Source organism: Sturnus vulgaris, chromosome W (genome assembly GCF_052056855.1).
Source record: "Sturnus vulgaris isolate bStuVul1 chromosome W, bStuVul1.hap1, whole genome shotgun sequence".
In the NCBI taxonomy this organism is placed as follows: domain Eukaryota; kingdom Metazoa; phylum Chordata; class Aves; order Passeriformes; family Sturnidae; genus Sturnus; species Sturnus vulgaris.
Window position 1 is genome coordinate 39977985 of NC_142282.1, and position 22126 is coordinate 40000110.

Here is a 22126-nt window from a genome sequence, read left to right on the forward strand (position 1 = left end):
GAGGACCCCCACCCTGGTTGGCTTTGGACAGTGGTTTTCTGGCCTGGTCCAGGTGGATGCTTGCCAAGTGACTGTTTGCAGGTGTGTTGTGTTCACTCGACTGTGCTGTTATGGTACCAACTGAAGCCTGCATGTACTGCACGTCCACACCTGCCACTCGGAGCACCTCACAATGGTCCATAAATCTTCCCACCTCTTGGCCAGAAGCTGCTCGCTTTGGAAAAGGACTATAAAAGAGTGACCCTCTGGACAAGCTTTTGAGATTTCCCCACTGATGAAGACCCATCTATTGGCTGGACCACAAGGATGTCCGTCTCATCTGTTGGTAGCTATTTCCCCATTCGCCCTCTTTTTCTCCCTATACTCTGTTTCCTATATCTCTCTCCTCAATTGCAATGGAGTTGTTAGCATTCAATAAAAATGCATTGTTGTGAGTAAACTGATTTGTCCCCTGCTGTTTGCCTTTTGCACCTCTGAGATCCAAAAACAAACCATCATGACCCCAGTCTGTGTGGGCAGATTGTGACACCATCCCAACAGTAACAGCAATTGAACACCTTGCCTGGACTGTCAGAGAATCCTTCTGCAGTTGGACTCCTGGAGGTGGAGAAATAACGAGTACCAACTGCCACATCAACAGTGCACCACTGGCAGTACTGAACAAATCGAGATGCCATGATCCTCATCCACAAGATGATCCGTGAGCTGGAGAGCCAAGCAGTGGTCAGCAAGGCCTGCTCACCCTTCAACAGCCCCATTTGGCCTGTGCACGAGTCTGACGAGGAATGGAGATGGACAGTGAACTATCGTAGCTTGAATGAAGTGACTCCACTACTAAGCACTGCTGTGCCTGACATGCTGAAACTCCAGTACAAGTTGGAGTCCAAGGCAGCAAAGTTGTATACAAATACTGACATTGCTAATGCATTTTTCTCCATTCCTCTGGCAGCAGAGTGAAGGCCTCAGTTTGCCTTCACCTGGAGGGGCATGCAGTACACCTGGAACTGACTGCCCCAGGGGTGGAAGCACAGTCCTACCATCTGCCATGGACTGATCCAGACTGCACTGGAAAAGGGTGAGGCTCCAGAGCATCTGCAGTACATCGATTACGTCATTGTGTGGGGCAACATGGTGACAGAAGTATTTTTAAAAGGAGAGAAAATCATCCAGATTCTGCTGGGAGCTGGCTTTGCCATCAAAAAAAGTCAAGGGACCTGCCCAAGACATCCAGTTCCTGGGAGTGAAGTGGCAAGACAGATGGCATCAGATACCCACCAAGGTCATCAATAAGATTACAGCGATGTCTCCACCAACCAGCCAGAAGTAAATTCAAGCCTTCCTAGGTGCCATAGGATTCTGGAGAAGGCACATCCCTTAATACAGCCAGATTGTAAGCCCTCTCTACCTGGTTACCCGCAAGAACAACAGGTAACTGGAGCCCTGAGTAGCAACAAGCCTTTGCCCAGATCAAGCAGGAGATTGCTCATGTGGTAACTCTTGGCCCAGTCAGGACAAGACCAGATATGAAGAACGTGCAGCCGGGAGCCATGGTCTGTCCTGGAGCCTTTGGCAGAAGGTGCCTGGTGAGACTTGGGGTTGATCACTCAGATTCTGGAACCGAAGTTACAGAGGGTCTGAAGCCAACTACACCCCAACAGAGAAGGAAATCTTGGCAGCCTATGAAGGAGTTCAAGCTGCCTCAGAGGTTATTGGCACTTCAGTGCTGGGGTGGATGTTCAAGGGAAAGGTTTCCTCTACCTACCATACCACCAACACCTCATGGAGTAAATGGATTGCTCTCATCACACAGAGCACCTGTATTAGAAATCCAAATCGCCCTGGGATCTTGGAAGTAATTACAAACTGGCCCAAAGGTGAAAACGTTGGTCTGACTGATGAACAGGAGTGGGGAGAGTTGACCCATACTGAGGAAGCCCCACTGTACAACCAACTGCCACAAGAAGAAACATACTATGCTCTTTTCACTGACGGTTCATGTCACATTGTAGGGATGAACCAGAAGTGGAAAGCAGTCGTATGGAGCCCAACACGTCAGGTCGCAGAAACTACTGAAGGAGAAGGTGGATTGAGCCAACTTGCTGAACTCAAAGCTGTCCAGTTGGCCCTGGACATTGCCGAAAAGAAGAAGTAGTCAAAGCTCTACCTTTACACTTATTTGTGTGTGGTAGCCAATGCTCTGTGGGGCTGGCTGCAAAGGTGGAAAAAGGTCAACTGGCAGCATAGAGGAAGACCAATCTGGGCTGCTGAAGAATGGCGAGATATTACCATTCTACTAGAGAAGCTACCTGTGAAAGTCCATCGTGTGAATGCCCATGGCCCCAAGAGTCAGGCTAATGAGGAGCACCAGAATAACTAACAGGTGGATCAGGCTGCAGAAACAGAGGTGTCACAATTTGGATGTGCAACACAAGGGAGAGTTGTTCCTAGCTTGATGGGCCAATGCTGCCTCAGGTTATCAGGGCAGAGATGCCACCTATAAGTGAGCATGAGACCAAGGGGTGGATTTAACCTTGGACAGTATTTCTCAGGTTATCCATGACTGTGAGATGTGTGCTGCCATCAAGCAAGCCAAGTGGGTGACGCCCCTCTGGTATGGAGGGCGGTGGTCCAAATATAAGTATGGGGAGGCCTGGCAGATTGATTACATCACACTTCCTCAAACCTGCCAAGGCAAGCGTTATGTTCTCACAATGGTAGAAGCCACCACTGGATGGTTTGAGACCTACCCTGTGCCTCACACTGTTGCAGTGCAAGTGTAACTTGGGCTGTGGTTGCCTTAGAAACCTGGCTCAGTTCCATGGGTCTGCCCCTGAGTGGGTATTCATCCAATCAGGTTTCACCCAGGCTGCAGACATATGATTAGTCAAAGGAGCTGGGCAGCACCAAGACCTCGACCAATGATATGGTCAGGCACGCGAATTTTGAAGCCCCTATGAAAGATAACCTCCATGAATCAACGGACACCGTTGTGCTTGAACGAGCTGAGGAGTGTGTCATGTCTGTCTTCAACCCCTCCCCCACCACGTGTCAGCCACAAGCACCAGGAGGTAACGAGCGCGGTTACAAGTGGTGCCTCCATGTGAGATATGGACTCAGTTACTTTAAACCGCGGATTTGTGGGAAGACAGAGGAGCGGCGGAATATGCTGCAAACACAGCCGGTGGGGCTGTGGAAGGCGGCGGAATTGTCGCAGTCGGCGGGAGTAGCCGAGAATCAGTCGGTGGGATGGCAGAAAAGCAGCAGAATTTGCTGCAAAATCTGCCCCGGTCCAGCCTATGGGGGTCGTGGCTCCGCCCCTGACCCAGCCTCCGGGGGCTGTGCCTTCGCCCCCCAGTTCAGCCTCCAGGGGGCGTGCCACAGGCCCCGGTCCAGCCTTCATGGCCGGGTCTGGGAAGTGCATCACCAGGAATTCCTGGGGACGTAGTACTGGGGAAGAGCAGCACCTCTGTCCCGAGAACACCATCTCTGACGAAATCGGAGTTTTATATACCGACAAGGGACTCAAAGGACATCAGCAGAGAAAGCCAGAGCCATCGTCCCCCTGCAGAGCAACACGATATCACTGCAGCCGATCTAGTGAACGTATGGCAGAAGGTAAAGCTTGCCACTACACTGAGCGGGGGAGGGACGCATGGATCTGCAGAGGGATGCCTGCGGCCGCATGGCACTCTAAAGCAGCCCCAAATACACAAAAGGCCACCTTTCCGGGAGGGGGGGGGGACCTCCAACACCTATACTCGCACTGGGACCGAGAATCAGAGCTTAGGAAAAACAAACCCCTGCGGGGTGCCTGCCAAATAAACGTCGGTGGGAAAAGGATTTCAAAAACGTGGCTCCATAAAGAGAATAACAAACAAGCCAACCTAAAGAGATATCACCAAGCACATAGAAAAGCTAGAATACAGCAACAAAGAACAAGCCATGTTCTCAGCAAATGCAGCGAGATGCTGGCAGCCTCCTGTCTGAGGACCAACCGTTAGTGATGTTATTCAATATACAAATGATAGTACAATAGCTATATAAGGATAAATTCCTTCCAATAACTTCATAGTGTCCTTAGATATCAAAATGATTCACTTTTGTTATCACTGTTCTGAAATGCTAACAAAAACACGTGACATTTCTAATTATATACCAGGATGTAACTTGTCAAACCTAAGACATATCACAAAAAACAAGACATTTCCTACAGCTCTGGGGTGTGTCACACCACACTGATATCCCCAATTTAGCAACAGGATACGTCATAGTAGAAAGAGCACATAACACTTTAAAACGTCAACTTGAAAAGCAGAAAAGAGGACTGGGTGAGGAGACCCTACAGAGCAGGGTAGCTAAAGCTATCTATACACTAAATCATTTGAGATTATTAGAAAAGTCTCAGAACTCAGTCATTATAAACCATTTTCTATCACTGCAATCATCCGGCCATGACCAGTCACCCAAACCCAAGGTAATGGTTCGAGACCTTGTCACCAATAGGTGGGGAGGTCCGTGGAATCTCACTACCTGGGGACAGAGATATGCATGTGTTTCCACGGACTCGGGTATGCATTGAGTACCTGCCAGATGTGTCCATCCTGCCCTATGCCCTGCCCAGGACCACAGGCAGCATTCCCCTGATAGCTCCTCAACGGACGTGGTGGAGCCAAATTTGGAACAGTGATTGAAACAATCTGTTTATCTACCTCATGGAAATCTGGGACTACTGAAGTGAAAGTTCATATAAGGACTTTATTTGTTTACAAATTGTTGTTCTATTTACAAACTGTTTCTATTTATAGAGTGTGGGACACATATTGAGAAAGTAAGAAAATTACAGCCTGAAAAATATTCCAGGCTGGAGCTTTTCAGCTCTGTTCCCAGCTGATAAGCCAGTCCAGCTCAAGGCTAGGGGGAATTTCTCCCAGGGTGATAATTTGGTCAAAATAAAAAGGAATTAATAACAAAGATAGAACACCTGTTGTGGTACGTGACCAGGCCCTGGGAATGGGGTGTCTTCTCTCTGAGCCAATCACCTCTTCTCTACTCTTGGAATTGCGAGTCATGCTATAAAACCAAGTGTGTTTCTGAATAAACTTGTCTCTTTCTTCCTGTCATGAAAGACGACCATGTAGCTGTGCATCTTATTTCTGCCACACTTAAAGGGTTAAAACCCCTTTCCACGGCTACAATAAAGCTAAGTTATATTCTCAGTTTAAAAGGTTTAATGTTGTTCATAGATTTAGGTTAAGGAGGGAAAACCTTTCTCAGCCAAGTTCTTGGTGCTGATCAAGCCAAGAGCATGACTGATAAAGGAGATATACCATCAACTCCAGGCATTACTATTCAAAAATAACAGCAGGTCGTTTTGACCAGTTAATTTGGCTTTGCAAAACCAAAACCTTTTCCTTTGAGATAAACAGGTAGGCCTCGTCCAGAAAAAGTCTCCCAAACCTCATAGGAAAAACAAAATTCTTAGCAGATCCTGGGAGATGGTAAAGCATAAGTTTACTTTACTAATTTCATTCAAGGTGCACAAATGGTTTTGAGGTAAATTATTTCTTGTTTTTAAAGTTGTTGTAACTTGTAACTTCTAAACACTGAGCCTGTGTTTAATAGTTCTCACCTAACAGCGCCTCAGACATGAATACTGCACCTCCAGTGAGAAAGCTCATCTCAAACCTCATCTCCTGCACTGTCTTCTGCCACCCTGTTTGCAATGGGCCCTTGCAAATAGGTGACAGAGAGTGTTTTTTACAATTTTAATAATAAAAAGAAAAGGGCAGTTGTTGCAGTGCAAGTCTAAATTGTGCTGTAGTTGCCTTAGAAACCCGGCTCAGTTCCATGGGCCAGCCCCTGAGTGGATATTCATCCAATCAGGTTCCACCCAGGCTGCAGACATATGATTGGCCAAAGGAGCTGGGCGGCACCAAGACCTCGACCAATGATATGGTCAGGCACGTGAATTTTGAACCCCCTATAAAAGATAACCTCCATGAATCAAGGGACACATGTCCTTGAATGAGCTGAGGAGTGGTTTGTGTCTGTCTCTGACCCCTCCCTCACCACGTGGCTGCAAGCACCACAAGGTAACGAGCAGTTACATCACACCACTGCCCAGAACAACATCCTGGGCCTTGAAAAGCAAGTCCTTTGGAGGCATGGTAGCCCTGAGAGAATTGAGTCTGAGAATGGGACTCATTTTAAGAACAGCCTATGGGCTGGGGAACCTGGCATTGAATGGGTGTTCCATATTTCTTATCGTGCACCAACTGCTGGGAAAGTTGAGTGCTGCAACATACTGCTAAAAACCACCTTGAAAGCACTGGGTGGGGGGACTTTGAAAAATTGGGAGCTGCATTTAACAAAGGCCACCTGGTTAGTTAACACCAGAGGTTCCACTAACTGAGCTGGACCTGCCTAATCTGAACCCTTGCAAACAACAGACAGAGATAAGGTTCTGGTGGTACACATGAAAGGTATGCTAGGAAAAACTGTTCGGATCGATTCGGCCTTGAGCAAAGACAAACCCATCCATGGGGTTGTCCTTGCTCAGGGACCAGGTTGCATCTGGTGGGTGATGCAGAAGCATGGAGAGACAATGCATATCTCAAGGGGACCTTATTTTGGGGTAAACTGTCCATCACACTGTGCTGGTATCTAGATCTAGATGTATGTATGCATATAGTTATAGGTGTAGATGTGTTTTTGCAGTTGAAATGTATTAATTTAGGCATTAATCAAATAGTATGGGATAAGGGGTTGAATGTCTTGGGAATGGTTTTTATCCCATATCCAGTTTTTGGTTTTTGTATTTGTTTTGTTTCCGGAAAGGGTCATACCCTCCCCTCCCCTGGCTCCAGGAGTATCGCAATGGGTGAGAGCTGCTGGGGTTTTCTGCGAGGGTTTGGGGTTCTTCCTTCCAGTAGGGCAATCATCTCAATGGCCACTTGGAGTGCTGTTTCTGGCTAAAGATACTGTTGCCTTGTGGTTTTTGCCCGTTTCTTTTTTTTCTTCTTTTTTCCTTCAGTACTGTGACTGGAGTTTACTGGCTTGCTTCTCTGCTCCTTTGCTTGCTTGGGAGCCCAGAGCCAGCATGTGCTGCGCTGGGAACCTGTTGTCCCCACGCCGGGGCCGACCCCTCTGCACAGCCCAACCCCGGGACCAACCATTGCCAGTGAGCTATCCAGGGGATCAACTCCCCGCCCATCCCCACTGTTCTCTGCTGCTGCTTCAGGGCTTCCTGCTACACTTTAACCAAACATCCGGACACCCCGTGGCTTCTGGCACACCCCTGAGTTTCTGCTACATTTTGTTTGCCACCGCCAGTGTGCCTGGCTCTTCCATTCCAGCTTGCTGCTTCCAAGGTTTCCTGCTGCAGTCCATTCCGTTTCCCGAGTGACACTGAGACCAACTGCTTCCCGTGAGTTTGCAAAAGAAAGTCCCTTCTCGCTCTCTCTCGCCAGCTTGCCTGCCATTACCACGTGAAGAGAGACAGCAGAGCTTGTGCCACAGCGCCCCCTGCAGCCATGGGGAATCATGGTACCTGACCTACCCGGCTGGGAGCCAACAGCGCCCCTTCCAGCTGTGACCATAACTACACCAACGGGGAAAGGGGAAAGTGCTTGATGACCAAGAAAAGGCTGTTACTGGGTTTCTGGTTTTTTTTTCTTGGTGCTGTTTGTTTGCCTTGTTATATATATATATTCTAGTAATGAACTGTTATTCCTTTTCCCATATCTTTGCCTGAAAGCCCTGTAATTTCAAAGTTATAATAATTTGGAGGGGAGGAGGTCACATTTTCCATTCCAAGTTAGGTTCCTGCCTTCCTTGGCAGACACCTGTCTTTCAAACCAAGACAATAATATAGAGGGTACACGGTGTAGGCCATAGATAGTAAGCCTTATCTTTTGCCTGGATCCATGGTCATCTCACAGAAGCCAAAAAAAGAAACCTTGTGGTTGATGTCTACTATAGGCCACCCGATCAAGGAGAGAAGGTCAACGAAGCATTCTTAATTCAACCACCGGAAGCAACTCACTCACAGGCAAAGAGCAAAGTCAAGACCCTGAAATTTAGGACAGTTAACTTTTAGGTCTTTAAAGAACCAGTGAATGGCACCCTGTAGGAAACTGCCCTCAGGGATGATATAGGAGCAGATGAGAGCTGGCAGATCTTGAGGAGCATTTTTCTTAGAGTAAAATAGATCTCGATTTCCATGCATAAGAAATCAGGCAAGAGAGGCAGGATATCAGTGTGGATAAGTAAGTGCCTCCTCTTCTGGTTGAGCTGAAGCACAAGGAGGAAACACATAGGCGGTGAAAGAAGGGACATGCATCCTGGGAAGAATCTAGAGATGCCACCCAGGTGTGTAGGGATGAGATCAGGGAAGCTAAGGTACAGCTGGAGCTCAATTTGGCAAGGAATGTGAAGAATCATAAGATGGGCTTCCAGAGGTGCATTGGTCAGAAAAGGAAGACTAAAGAAACTGACTCCCATCCCTCTCACTATCCCTGCCGATAAATAAGGACATCTAGTGACAACCAACATGGAGAAGGCTGTTTTACTTGGCAATTTATTTTCCCCAATTTTCACTGGCAATCACTCTTCCCACTATCTCTCAAAACCCTGAACCTCAAGGCAGGCACTGGGGGAACCAAGTCCCTCCTATCGCAGGAAATGCTCTGTTTTGAGACCAGCTGAGGAACCTGTACACGAGTCCTGCACCTGGGGAGGCACAAACCCATGCACCAGTATTTGCTAGAGGCCCATCAACTGGAAAGCAGCTTTGCAAAATAGGACAATGTGCTATTGCCGCAAAGGCAGCCAAGGATATCCTTAGCCCGATATAGAGGAAAGCAGGGTTTATATATGTTACAAGACAGTTCTGTAGACCACTCAAAGTGCTCACCGTCCCCGGGGGTGCAGGGCACCACAGACCACCCTTGGGGGCATTGCCTATTTTTCCAAAACACGGCTTAGCATACATCTGATTTTGAACCCTCAAGTCAGTAGTGCCAAATGCAAGCTTTGTATTGTATTTTCTTCCAGGAGTTGTGCAGCAAAGAAATGTCTGCAATGCAAGTGGGGCTTTCAGCAAACAATGTAGAGGAACTTCTGTTGGTTCTGCGAAATGTCCTGAAAAGTTAGGCCAGGCCTGCCCTGCCCTGGCCAAAGCAGTCATTTGACTGGAGGGAGAAGCACCAAAATGGCATAGGCACCTTTGGGGTGGACTTGATTTGGTAACAAATAACAAGAAACAGTACTTGTAGCTACCACAGCCTCTTCTGCCACCTCGTAGGCCGCTCTCAGGGTCGCAGCAATACACGGGGCAGATCCCTCCGCGGACTCGCCAAGGTCGGATCCCTCCGCGCCCCGAGGGCACGCAAACTCCCTGAGTCCCGGTAAGCACCAGCTCGACGAGGGCGGACCCGCCAAGGGGGCGGGGACAAGCGAAAACGACAGACGAGGCAGCGAATCGAAAAGCAGGATCGGCCGGCGGCGATCTGTCAGCCCAATGGGCGCTGCAGAGGGCCTGTCCAAGTGGAGGAAGTGCGGGGATGGCACTGGGCGTTGTCCTTGCCTGACGAGAGTATTGGAGTGCTGGGTTGTCCGGTCTCGTGGCGCCATTATTGTCTTCCTAAAGATAATCGGCAAAGCACTTCCCCGGTACTATCAGCGACGAGGAGGTAGCAGCGGCTTTGTTCTGTGCGCGGTTCTTCTTCCGTTCTCCCACCTCCCTCTCCCTGACCTGAGGACCCGGTGCGCTGTGCTCGGGAGTGCTGCAGGGTGGGTGGAGGCGCTGCTGCTGCGGGTGGGTGCAGAGACGGAGGACGGACGGGTCCTCTCTGGGTTGTGGCGCTCTCTACTGCACCATCCCCTAAGCTTGTTCGTTGCCGCACCCCCACCTTTCCGGCTGCCGCGGGCGTACTGAGTTGCTGGTGTTGTCCGGACTCGCCTCGAATCCCATCCTACCGTGTCGTGTGCGCGCGTAGAGAAGGACCTCCGACGGTAACGTACTTGGTGTTAGCCGCAGACTTTTGCCGCATTATGTCCCTTTGGCAGTGCGAGTCGGACAAAGTTTGCTACCTTGTATAGGATGATAGCTTTGGAAGTTTATTTTAGGCACACTCAATCAATCTCCTCAGGGATTTCGTGTGTGTGTGTGTGAACAGTGAATGTCTGAGTAATGACCGTAATAAGTTGGGTTTGCATAGGGAAAATGAAGGTCTCGATGTGTCTCGTAATAGCATCAAAAAGTTTTCACAGCTCTGCTGTCCTGGGCTTTGGTTCTGAACCCCAAACTGGACTAGGCAAGGAATAACAGGTTTTTCTTTTTAAAAAAACAATTGAGTAGCGGGTCATCCTGCAGGCTTCAAAAGCTTCCCAGATCTTGTTTCTGTGGGGAAGTGGGACCGTGATAACAGCATGCTTGCAATGGTCATGGGTGCTGGTGCTGGGAACGAGAGTGATTTGCTTAGACTGGAGGGAAAAGCAATGCAGCCGTTGCCTACACGATGTTAACTTTAAGTTAGTATCTCATATAATTTAGTTATTAAAATGATGAAGGTTAACAGGGATGCCTTCTGCTTTTGAAGGTAGGGTTTGCATGTAATATAGAAGACAGACTCATCCTATGCCACTTGCATGCTTCCCGTCATTGTGTTTGTTCAATACTTGAGCTCCCTGTCCTGTGGGAAATAAATGGCTGCTGCTCTTCCACTTAACTAAACTCTTTGCTGATTCATTTAAGCCATTTGTCTCCTGTCTCTGCACGAACCACATCTAATAGAAAAACTTCTTAGGATTAAAACATACTGGAGGTTGCTAATCAAAAGTAGTGGCTCATCTCTTGCCTCCATAATCTTGCATGCTAAATCCCATTTCTGGAACAGGCTCTGTAAATATATTGTATTTTGGGTATAGAAATCATTACTATCACGCAAGAAAAATCAGTGTTCAGGCTTGTGTTTGGGGTATCTGGTAAGCTGCTTCTGTAGGAGTTCAGTGGGGCAGGTTGATTTGCTTAAGCTGTTACCTTTCTCTGAAATTGGTTGTTTCAACTGTTTACTCTTCCTCCAGTGACTCATGTTCCATGATCTTTCACCCCAAGCTGGGATGCTTTTCCTAATCATGCCTAAGGAGCCAGTTTTTGGGTTGTCTGAAGCAGAAGATTCTGGTAAATATGTAAGTATTGTGGAAGCTTTCTGTATGTTAAACTGTACCTCTAGTTAGTTCCTCATTATCTAGACTCTTTCTCATCTCCCCTTTCCCTCTTGATAGGACACAGTAGTCTACTTTCGGTTTTGTGGCGCTGTAATATTTTGCCTCTAACTTGTAATGGAGTTGAGCTTTTTGACTAAGAGCAGTGATATAAAACAGTGCTTATCCCTGGGTATGTATTTCTGGTGCAAAATGCAGTGCTTTTTTGGAGCACAGTCTGGTGCCTATTACCATGGTTTAGAGTAAGAGTAGTAGTACTTCTAACATGGGGAAGAGAGCTTGGGGTTTTAGGCAGGTCAGGGGCAAGGAAGGACAAAGCTGGTTGACAGGTGCTAGATGCTTTGCTTTTATCTATGGAAGTCAGGTTCAAAGACTTTGTAAACCCATGCAAAAGGCAGCCTAAAGTTTATTTTCCACCAGGATTGGTTATGTTTCCTGAAGACACAATGGGGGCTTTAACCCAGAGACAAAGCTTCTGTGGCTGTTTTGTAGCTTGTTGCTGTCTGTTGAAAAAGATTGCCTAGCTCTTTTTTTCCCCCTATAGTGTGCATAATTGGTCTTTGTAGCTTTGCTTGGAAAGCTTCAGTTGCAGGCAGTTGGACTGACATTAATTTGAAGCACAATGGTTGAATTGCTAGGAATTTGCTGGCTGCTTTCTCTGGGTGGTTCTCTGCTAACTCCTTCCCTTCCTGTCCTCTCCCCTATTTGTGTGATCCTTTTTTCTTTCTATTTTACCTATTTATAAGTTTGTACTTCCTTCTCCAGCTTCTTGGGCATGTAATGATTGTTGACGAGATGTGTGTTGCTCACCTGGGCCTGACCAATGGATTCCGGATGGTTGTGGATGAAGGGCCCGAGGGTGGGCAGTCTGTCTATCGCATACATCTACCCGTTCTGGGTGGCCGTCAGTTGGGCTGGCCGCCTGGCTAAGATTTTGGCACCACAAGAGTTGCTGCACGTGTACAAATTGCCACTGAATGGATTTCGTCTCTTGCCCGTCAATCTAGCCGCTGTCGATGTTTAATTCTTTGTGCCATGTGTCTGTGGAAGGTAATAAAAGCTTTGAGCAGCAGTTGCACAATAAAGATTTGTCATGGGGATATCACCTCCAGTCTTGCGCGTCTTACTGAGGGGAAGTAGTTCTGCAAGTTCAAATGGTGTCTCCCTGAACTGCAAGTATGTGGAATGTTTCAGCCTGTTATCAGCATTCCATTGATAGTGATTTGCCTGTTCATTTGAAGTGCTTAGCTGGAAGTGCTTAGCAGTCTCCTGCATCTGGTAGGAAGCAGTCTTAGCTCTTTGGCAGTTTTGGTAGTATGTTTTACCTTTCATCCTACATTGCCAAAAATTTCCTTCAAACTGGAGAGAGACAAGGATTATAAAACTGTTTCACTGGAGAATCATAGGATCCTAGAGCAGCCCAGATTTGAAGGGACCTCGAAAGATCATCTGGTTCAGCCTTTTGTTTAAAAGGGATCCTAGATGAGATTATCTAGCACTCTTTCCAATAGTATCTTGAAAACCTTCAGCGATGGGGACTGGTGCAACCTCTGCCCATTGTTCCTTTTCTTCTCCATGTGGCTCCATGTGAGGAGAGTCTCCATCCTCTGTACCTTCCCTTTAAGTACTGGAACACTGTGATGAGGTTCCCCCTGAGCCTAGTCAGGTTCCTAACATTTTGCAACTAATTCCTTTTCTTTGCTAGTCTTCATGCGGCCTGTCGCTGCTTTTAGATGTTCCTCCAGAGCTTTCCAATCATGGTAGTTTTCCCAAGCATAGTTATCTGACAACTTAGGACTTGGACTTATTCCCTGCTTCTGTAAGTAGTCAGTGCTATTGCTTGCCATTCTGCCTACTAAACCAATTTGTTGCGAATGAGTGTTTTAGGTCGCTTAAAGAATTTCCGGCAAAGGTATTGGCAAAAGCAGGTTTAATATAAAAGCGAAAGCACAAGAAAGTTCGTTAGCAAGGTTTGCTACTTACCAGATAGTTAAAGAACTCAAAAAAAGCAAACTAAAATCTAAAATCAATCAATCTATCTAAAAATAAAATCAACTCAAAAATTGTCTATGTTGAGGCTTGGTGGGGGGGGGGGATGGAAGGGTATGGATAAAAAGGAATAAGGAACATCCTCTGGTTGAGTCTTCTGCTTGTTCATCATGAAGAAAAGAGCCTCTGTCCTCTTTGTAGCTGCCTTTTGAGAGCCAGAATACTGTCATGATGTTCCTCCTGAGCCATCTCTTTTCTAAGGGAGAAAATACCCAACTCCTTCAGCCTTTCCTCACATTCTCCAGCCTTTTGATCATCTTCGTTGCCCTCCTTGGGACCTTCTCCCATCTGTCTGCATGTTTTTGTTGAATTCTGGGGATCAGAATTGGACACAGTGCTCCAGGTTCTGCCTGCAGGCGTGGCCTCTGGGAGAAGAAGTCAGGGGCTGCCCTATGCTGGACACAGCTAATTTCTGCCAGCTAGGCACCAGACTCCTCAAGGGCCAAAACTGAGCAACTCAGCAAAGCTGGTGGCACCCCTGTGTAAGCATATTTAAGAAATAGCAAAATGCTGTCTGGGGCATGTACTTCCCTGCTGCCCTTGGATCTGGCAGGTGGCTTTGTCCTGAAGGAACATTTTCTCCCTATTTTCTCCCCCTGTCCTGTTGAGGAGGGGTGGTGAGAGAACAGCTGTTTGGGCCCCTGGCAGCCAGCCAAGATCTGGCATCAGAAAACCTAAAAGGCAGGTTCATCCACGTAGAAGGGGATTGGTGGTTTAGAGACTGATAGTGAGCGGGGTAGAAACAGGATGTTTTGGAAGTAGCAAATTGCATCAATATCTGGGGATCCAGTCACTTTGAGCGGGGGAAGTTTCAATGGAAAAATCCTTCTTTCTGAGCAATAAGAGGTTCTTGTAAGAAAAAAGGATCTAGTCTCCTTTTTTTTTTTCAATTGGTAATACAAGTGGCAACAATCTGGAACTCCTGCATTGAATGGGATGCCACTGAGCAGAGCCTGTTGGGTGCTCTGTGTGTGTGTTGGATACCCAGGAGCAGCTATAAAGAGGTCATGGAGGAGATATGAGGTTGGTCTGGCTAAACTTGATTAAGACAGGGTTTTACAGAAGGCAATGCCTTGAGGATGTGAAGGGTAAAAGGATAATATGTAAGGCTGGCAATGTTGTTCCCGACCCTTTTGTTTGGAAGGATTGGGACTGAATGTTGATTTGAGTGAAGGGCAGGTACCAATCCATCTTCTATAACTGCAATTTCAGCAGCAAAGGACACTCAAAGCTGAGTATCAGGCCCCAATGATGCTTTATCGGGTGTGGCTGAGATGGAGTTTATTTCCCCACAGCAGCTCTCAGTGCTGTGCTTTGCATTGGTAGCTAGAAAGGTGTTGATAACACACCAGTGTTTTGGCTACTGCTGAGCAGTGTTGGCACAGCATCAGCACTGTCTCTCCAACAGGTCCACCCCATCATCAGTAGGCTCGGGCTGGCAAGATCTTGGGAGGAGATGCAACCAGGACAGCTGACCCAAATTAGCCCAATGGATTTTTCTACTGCATGACATCAGCTGAGATATAAAAGCTAAGTAAAGGAGGAGGAAGGGGAGGCATTTTGTTATTTACAATGTTTGCCTTCTGTAGCAACTGCTATGCTTGCTGAAGGAAGCCCTGCTTCCTAAGAAGTGGCCAGACAGCTCTTGCTGATGGTAACTAGAGAATAATTTTTTTTTCTGCGTCTGCTTGTTTGCACACAAACTTTCACTTTTCTTTTAGTAAACTGCCTTATCTCAACTTGTGAGTTGTTTTCCATCTTATTTTCTCTCTCCTGTCCAACTGAGAAGGGGGAGTGATAAAGTTGCTCAGTGGGTACTTGGCATCCAGCCAAGGCCAACCCACCACAGGTGTTTTTGATGCCATCCAGGTGTTGCAGGAGAAGAGTCAGAGATCACTGGCAGATATGATCAAGTAGCTTGTTTATTGAGTTCTGGTCCTACTTGTTGAGTATTTGCTTGGACCCAATTTCATATAGTTCAAACAGGACAAGCGCAACTGTGACACCAGCTTTCCCCTAGCAACGACCTCAGAGCTCTGAAGGTGATAGTCAAGGGCATGGAGGCCCAGGGAGTGTTCTCCTCAGTTCTGCCGCTGAGAGGAAAGGGCAAGAGGAGGAGGGCACTGATAATGTGCATCAATAATTGGCTGCGGAGCTAGTGCTGGCAACAGAGTTTTGGGTTCTATGAGCATGGGACCCTGTTTGTGGATCAGCGTCTGCTTGGGAGAGAGGGGCTCCTCCTCACTAAGCAAGGCAAAGGTATTTTTGCCAGAAGGATATCTGACCTCATTAAGAGGGCTTTAAGAATGAGGGCAAGGGCAGGGAAATGAAGAGAGTAACCAGCCACCCTGTGAGGGAGTGACAGACCGGGTCAATGAGCAAAGGGCAGTGAAAGAGCTCTAGTACCTTGAAGTCCCCCTTAGCACCCAAAGGCAGCAGTCAATGTCATAGCTGCAAGCATACCCAGTAGGAAGATCTGCTTAGACAAGTAACTGTGTTAAGAGGAGCTTGACAGGCAACATGATGTAAGGCCCCAAAAAATGTTGTCGACAAGACTCTTAAAAGGGCTTATGGTTTTTCATGGACTCTGAGATGCATGGCAGAAATACCAACAAAATATTCTCAAGAGGTCAAAAAACCAAAAATCTTTACTGGCAACTTCAGACAATCAGAGAACTTTGGAAAAAGTTTAAAGCAGCATTCAATCAACATAAAACATTTCACAAAGCATTAACTTAGCCCATTTAACTTAGCAAATTCCAAGCCCATCTGATTTTAAGTTACTCAAAACTCTGAGAACAGGGAATTAGAAGAAGAAGAAGAAAGAAAAAATATAGAAAGGAACAAATATAGCAACCATTCCTGGTTCCAGTGATGCCGCTGGTTGGTTGGAAACATACCCTGTAAACCATGCCACTGCTTGAAACACTAAAACACTATCTTAAGCCTTGAGAGGCATCTTTTTTTTGTGACGTGGTACTCCAGAAAGAATGGAATCAGACACTGGGAATCATTTTCGAAATAACTTTATAAACTCTTGGGCAAAGAAACATGCAATGAGTGGATATTTCACATTCCCTATCACCCACAAACCTCTGAGAAGATTGAGAGATATAATGGACTGCTGAAGACTATGTTAAGAGCATTAGGTAATGGAGCATGGAAGCATTATGATGCCAATTTAGCAGAAGGCACTTGTCTGGTTTACACTAGAGGATCTGGTAAGTACCCTGGTCCTGCCCAAACAAAACCCATACATAGTGTGGGAGGAGATAAGGTCCCAGTAAGGGAAATGTCTAGGAAAGTTTTTGGGGATTTCTCCTCCCACTGGAAAGGCAAAGCCATTTGGTGGATTGTCTTTGCCCTAGGACCTAGGCGTACTTGGTCAGTAATGCAGAAGGATGGGGAGACCCAGTGTGTGCCTCAAGGAGATTTAACCTTGGGGGAAAAAATAATCTATGGTGTAAGTTGTATGTTGCAGGAATGACATGAACTGATGAAGAATGAATTTTGCAAGGAGCAAGGAGAGTGCGATGATGACCTGAACCGGGCCAGTGTCAATGCCCAATGATCAGGTATACTGCTTATCCTGTCCTGACCAACCATCCTGATGGAATGGAGCCAAAGTTATGGGTCTGGAGAGGTGAAGGATGCCCATGAAATTGGAAAATAATATCTATTTGTGAAAGGACGGGTGGATAGTAGTTAATAAAAATGTATGTTTGGTATAGAGATGGTTTAAGGATATAGTTTAAGTTGTATGTGTGGGTAAGAAGGGATTGCTGTAATGAGAAATAAATACAATGCAACAGTTGGAAGATATATAAATTATGTGGGATCTGAGCATAATGCAAATGGTATGGAATAAGGGGTGGAGATTGTATTGGGTATGACTGAGCTGGAGTTCATTTTCTCATGGCACCTTCACAGTGCTGTGCTTTGCATTAGTAGCTAGAAAGGTGTTGATAACACACCAGTATTTTGGCTACTGCTGAGCAGTGCTGTCTCTTTAACATTCCCCTCCCCCATCAAGGGTATGGGAGTGGGCAAGATCCTGGAAAGGGGACACAACTAGGCCATCTGACATAAAGTAACCAAAGGGATATTCCATACCATATTATGTCAGCTCAGATATAAAAGCTAAGCGAGGGAGGAAGAACAGTAGGAATACATTATTCTACAATTTTGCCTTTCCATATCAACCACTAGGTGTGCTGAAGCCTTGCTTCCTGAGAAGGGGCTGAACATTGCTCACCAATGGGAAGGAGAGATTAATTTTTTTTCTATTTGCTTATGTGCACGCAAACTTCTGTGCTTTTTTTCTTGCTTTAGTAAACTGCCTTATCTCAACCTACTAGTTCTTTTCCATCTTATTTTTCTCTCCCGTCTTGCTGGGGAGTGACAGAATGGCTTGGTGGGTACCTGGTGTCTAGCCAAGGTCAAACCACTGCATGCACTCCTTGTCAAAAAATATGCTTTAAGGATAGGCCAGTTTTCAATAGTTAGGCATCCTTTCCTTTTGGAGTTCATAACCTTAGAGGTTCAGGTATCATCATAACCCAAAAAAATATACATGTCGCAGATGATCATGCTTATTACTCCCACCATCCAGGTTTCAGAGGCATTCCCGAGACCCATACCCAGGTACAGAGGAAAAAGTCAGTGGGCACCATGGGATGATTATATTCAGTAAAAATTCTACTACATGATAGTCTAGATTGCCTCAGGGGTGGGGGTCAAAGCTATGCCAAAACTCAAATAATTCCAAACTCCTCAGTATATTGTTTCACTCAGGGTCCTGGGTTCAGACCAAATGCCTTTTGTACTTTACCAAACCCTTCATTGGCTCTCAAATCTGAAATCTTTCTTCTCTTTTGTGAGCTTAACGACTTATGCCTTCTTCATCCACAGCTTGAGAGAACTTTCCAGCTGCTACTTCAGCTCCTCTGTCAGCCCATTTTCTCCCTCCTTCCAGGGGCCACCAACAGTTTTACATCCCCTTTTTCTGTATAATTAGCCTTTACAGCTTGCTTACCTCTACTACATGTGCATCCCTTGAAATAGTAATTTTATACTTTTCTCTGAGTAAGACGTACACAAATTTGATTTCATAATCATATGAAATCCTATGTGAGCTCCCAAAACTGAGGGAGAAATCTTTTCCACACACTGTAGCAACCTGAGAGAAAATACAAATATGTAAAACATTGTTTGCAACAAACATATAAAACATGTACAAACATAAATATCTCAAAACTATCAAGACAAAAACATGTAAAAAATAGATGAAGCAAAGAACAGCAATTCTTCAGTCCTGTTGCCATTTCACCCTCTCATGGAACACCTCTTCTCTTGGAATATCTGCAAGAGGAGAGAAAAAAGAAAACTCAGTCCTGCTTGGACCACTCTTAAAAGGAAAAAACTGTCCATCTGCTGGTATTTTGTGTTTTCTGCCAGAGACATCTGTGGCCTTTAATTCCAGAATGACTTCAGCAATTCAGTTCCTTGCCTCTAGTGGCAGACAAGGCTCTATATTTACTACCACCCGAAGGTGACAGTGTCGGAACATTTTGCAAACATTCATTGCCAATCCAGGGAAACTGAATTTCCATTTATTTCCAGGGAGCCTTTTAGGATATCTGAATTTACCACCCTCTCCCAGCTCACTTTTTGGGGGCTGAGTTGAGAATTTGTTTTCTTGGTCTTGATCCTTTAATTTTGCAATAAACAACAATAACATGGGAGAAGGCCAACAGGATGCCAACTGTTTCTAATGCATGGGTTGGAAGCCAGCTGCCTCTCACACTCTCTCGGTGCTTTTAGCAAATTTTGGAGTGGGGAGAGGGCTGGATTCTTCCCCTCCAACAGATACAAACTTTTTACACAAAAGGTTGTTCCCCGGGCAAGAGACCAAGGTTCCTTGCCATGTGCTTTCTCCTCAGAAGGCTTTGTTTCATTACCCCTCATTAGTGAAATTTTGAAAACATTCTCTGTTTTTTCTTTGGGATGATTGCTACTTTTCTCTTGCTACATGACCAGTTCTGTTGCAGAGTGAGATATTACCATGGGCTTCACCTCCTGGTAAAGAATTCCATTTTTACAAGTGAGCAGAGTTTGGGGTGGGTGAGGGAAGAGGGGGCTGGCTTTACTGAGTTTTCCTCCAGGGAGTGGAGGAAGGTGACATCATGTTCAGGGAGTCTCACCTCCCTCTCTGCCTCCTAATTTTTTACAGGTAGGCAGAGTTTAGGGTGATGAAGGGGGTTTGGATGTATTACATCAAACTCCTCCCAAGGGCTGAGGGGGTTGGCATCATGCTCATTGAAGTTTGCCTCCCTGAGGTTGGAAAACCCTGGTTCATTCTCCACACCTCACCCATCAGTGTTAATTTGCAAATCCGAACATCTTTGGCTCTGGACAAGCTTGTTCAACTGTTTTTTCAGGTTTTGGGATATCTTCTCCATGTAAAATTCTGGATCCACCCTGAGTTTACCTATTGTTTCAGCCACCAAAGCAATTTGCAACTCAATTAGCTCCCCTGTTGCTGCTCAGCAACATATTTCTCTCTCTGTGAAGCTATGAGTCCAGCTTCCACCCATATGGTTACCAAACCATTTTCCTTATGAGATTTTTTCAATTTCTTTACTCAAAGATCTGATTTTCTCTGCAACTAACTGCAGATTGTGCCAGATTTCCTCAGCCCACATCCCTCTGTTTAGGGCCAGACAAGCTTTGTAAGCTTTTAGCAGCTCTATCAGTGGAGGGAAGTCCAGGTCAATTTTTACCCCACTGTTGGAAAAGATACTAAGTTTAAATTTTTTAATATAACTTTAGTCAGGGATTTTGTTTGCCTTTGCTCCTGGGGAAAGGAATTTCAAGTTTCTTTTCAGGGTACTGTTTCATCACTCAAGGCGTGATGAGCTTAACATCTCAACAGACTGGGAATAGCACAGAAGAGACACAAAAGATAACGACCATTAATGATCAGCAACTCCAAACATCACCCCTGGCATGGTCAGAGACACCTGGTCCAGAAAAGACTGATAAGACAACCAAGGAATAAGGACCAAACTAGCATTAGAGGTGAAGAAATCTCTAACCAATAGGAAACCAAATACTAAGAACTCTCTAACTTGGGACCAATGAACATTGAACCAATGAATTTCTGTGGCTTTTGGTTGTATAAAGTAAGTGAAAAATCTAGTAAAAGTCATATGTGATGGATGAATTTTCTCTGCACAACCTGGCCAATGTGTGGATGAAATAATTTCTGTTGCACATCCTGGCCAGAACAACATTCTGGCCAGAATAAAGTAATGCCTTAATTCTCTAACACTAAAAAAGTTGTTGGAGAGTTTTTGTTTTTCCCACAGTTTTGATCACACTGGTTTCCATGACCTTTCTGCCAGAAAATATTGTTTTTGACCAAAATTCAATTTCTGCTTTATTCTGCAGTTTTCTCTGTATAAAAAACCTCCTCTTCACCTCAGGAGTACCTTGCTTGCTGCGCCAATAAAATGCAAAGCCCCAAAACCCACTCACTAAGACACTTAAAAGGCTTTACTTTTTTATGTACCCTGAGTTAGACACAGCAGAAATACCAACAAGATGTTCTCAAGTGGTCAAAACAACAAACACTTTACTAAGAACTTTGGAAAATCAGAGAGCTTTGACAGAAGTTTAAAGCAACATCCCATCAACATTAAACATTTCACAAAGCATTAACTTAGACCATTCAACTTAGCAAACTCCAAGCCCATCCAATTTTGACTTATTCAAAACTGTGTGAAGAGGGAATTAGAACAAGGAGAAAGATAAAAAGATATAGAAAAGAACAAAATTAGCTACCACTCCTGCTTCCAGCAGTGTCTCAGCTGATAGAAATTCAAAGAGGAGGTAGGGTCAAGATGTGCTTGCTTCATGTCATTGCTTAACTATCTGTATTGGGTCTGGCTGAGCTGGAGTTCATTATTTCATAGCACCCTCACAGTGCTGTGCTTTGCATTGGTAGCTAGAAAGATGTTGATAATACACCAGTGTTTTGGCTACTTCTGAGCAGCATTAGCACAGCATCAGCACTGTCTCTCTGACATTTCCCTCCCCCCCCCCATCAAGGGTCTGGGAGTGGGCAAGATCCTAGAAAGGGGACACAACCAGGCCAGCTGACCCAAATTAACCAAAGGGATGTTCCATATCATATGATGTCAGCTCAGATATAAAAACTAAGCGAGGGAGGAAGAACGGGGGCATTTGTTATTTTACAATGTTTTCCTTCCTGGAGCAACTGCTATGTGTGGTGAAGCCCTGCTTCCCAGGAAGTGTCTGAACACCACTTGCCAATGGTAAGTAGAGATTAATTTTATTTTTCCTTTTGCTTATGTCCTTACAAACTTTTTTTTTTTTTTTTTTGCTTTAGTAAACTGCCTTATCTCAACCTGTCACCAAATGGTATGAAAGAAACTTATCCAACACCAATTTGATGTGAATAAGCAGACACTTCTTTATTGGGGGCACGGGGGATAGCTTCCTCCAAAACGTCTCCCACTCAGCAAACAAAACTCATCCTTTTAATATACTTTTTCTGCTAAATCATCATTACATAATTTCTTATACATACTATGCATACTATGCCCGCTCTTAAATTTAGCCTTTATGTTGATTGGTTTCAATAGTTTTATAACTTCATCAATATTCTTATCCTAAAACAATCATTGGCTATTTCTACAGAATTCTACTGATTGGAATCCTTGATATTAAAATCAAGATGGAAAGGGTAGTGGGTTTCTGTGGCTTTGACCAATGAGTCTTTACCCTTTCCTCTGGACTAGCTCAGATGTTAGGGTGAAGCCTCATG

The 22126-nt window shown here is 45.5% G+C and overlaps 2 long non-coding RNA genes across 2 annotated transcripts; both read left to right on the plus strand.

Annotated features, from left to right (window-relative positions):
* Nucleotides 1–3357: 3357 nt before the first annotated feature.
* On the plus strand, nt 3358–12025 carry LOC148220169 (uncharacterized). Its single transcript, XR_015799027.1, has 3 exons — nt 3358–3615; nt 11086–11190; nt 11992–12025. It is a non-coding gene; the product is annotated as an uncharacterized LOC148220169 (long non-coding RNA).
* A 221-nt stretch (nt 12026–12246) lies between these two features.
* Nucleotides 12247–21701, plus strand: LOC148220170 (uncharacterized). The gene is made up of 2 exons (XR_015799029.1): nt 12247–16850; nt 17485–21701. It is a non-coding gene; the product is annotated as an uncharacterized LOC148220170 (long non-coding RNA).
* The last annotated feature ends 425 nt before the right edge of the window (nt 21702–22126 follow it).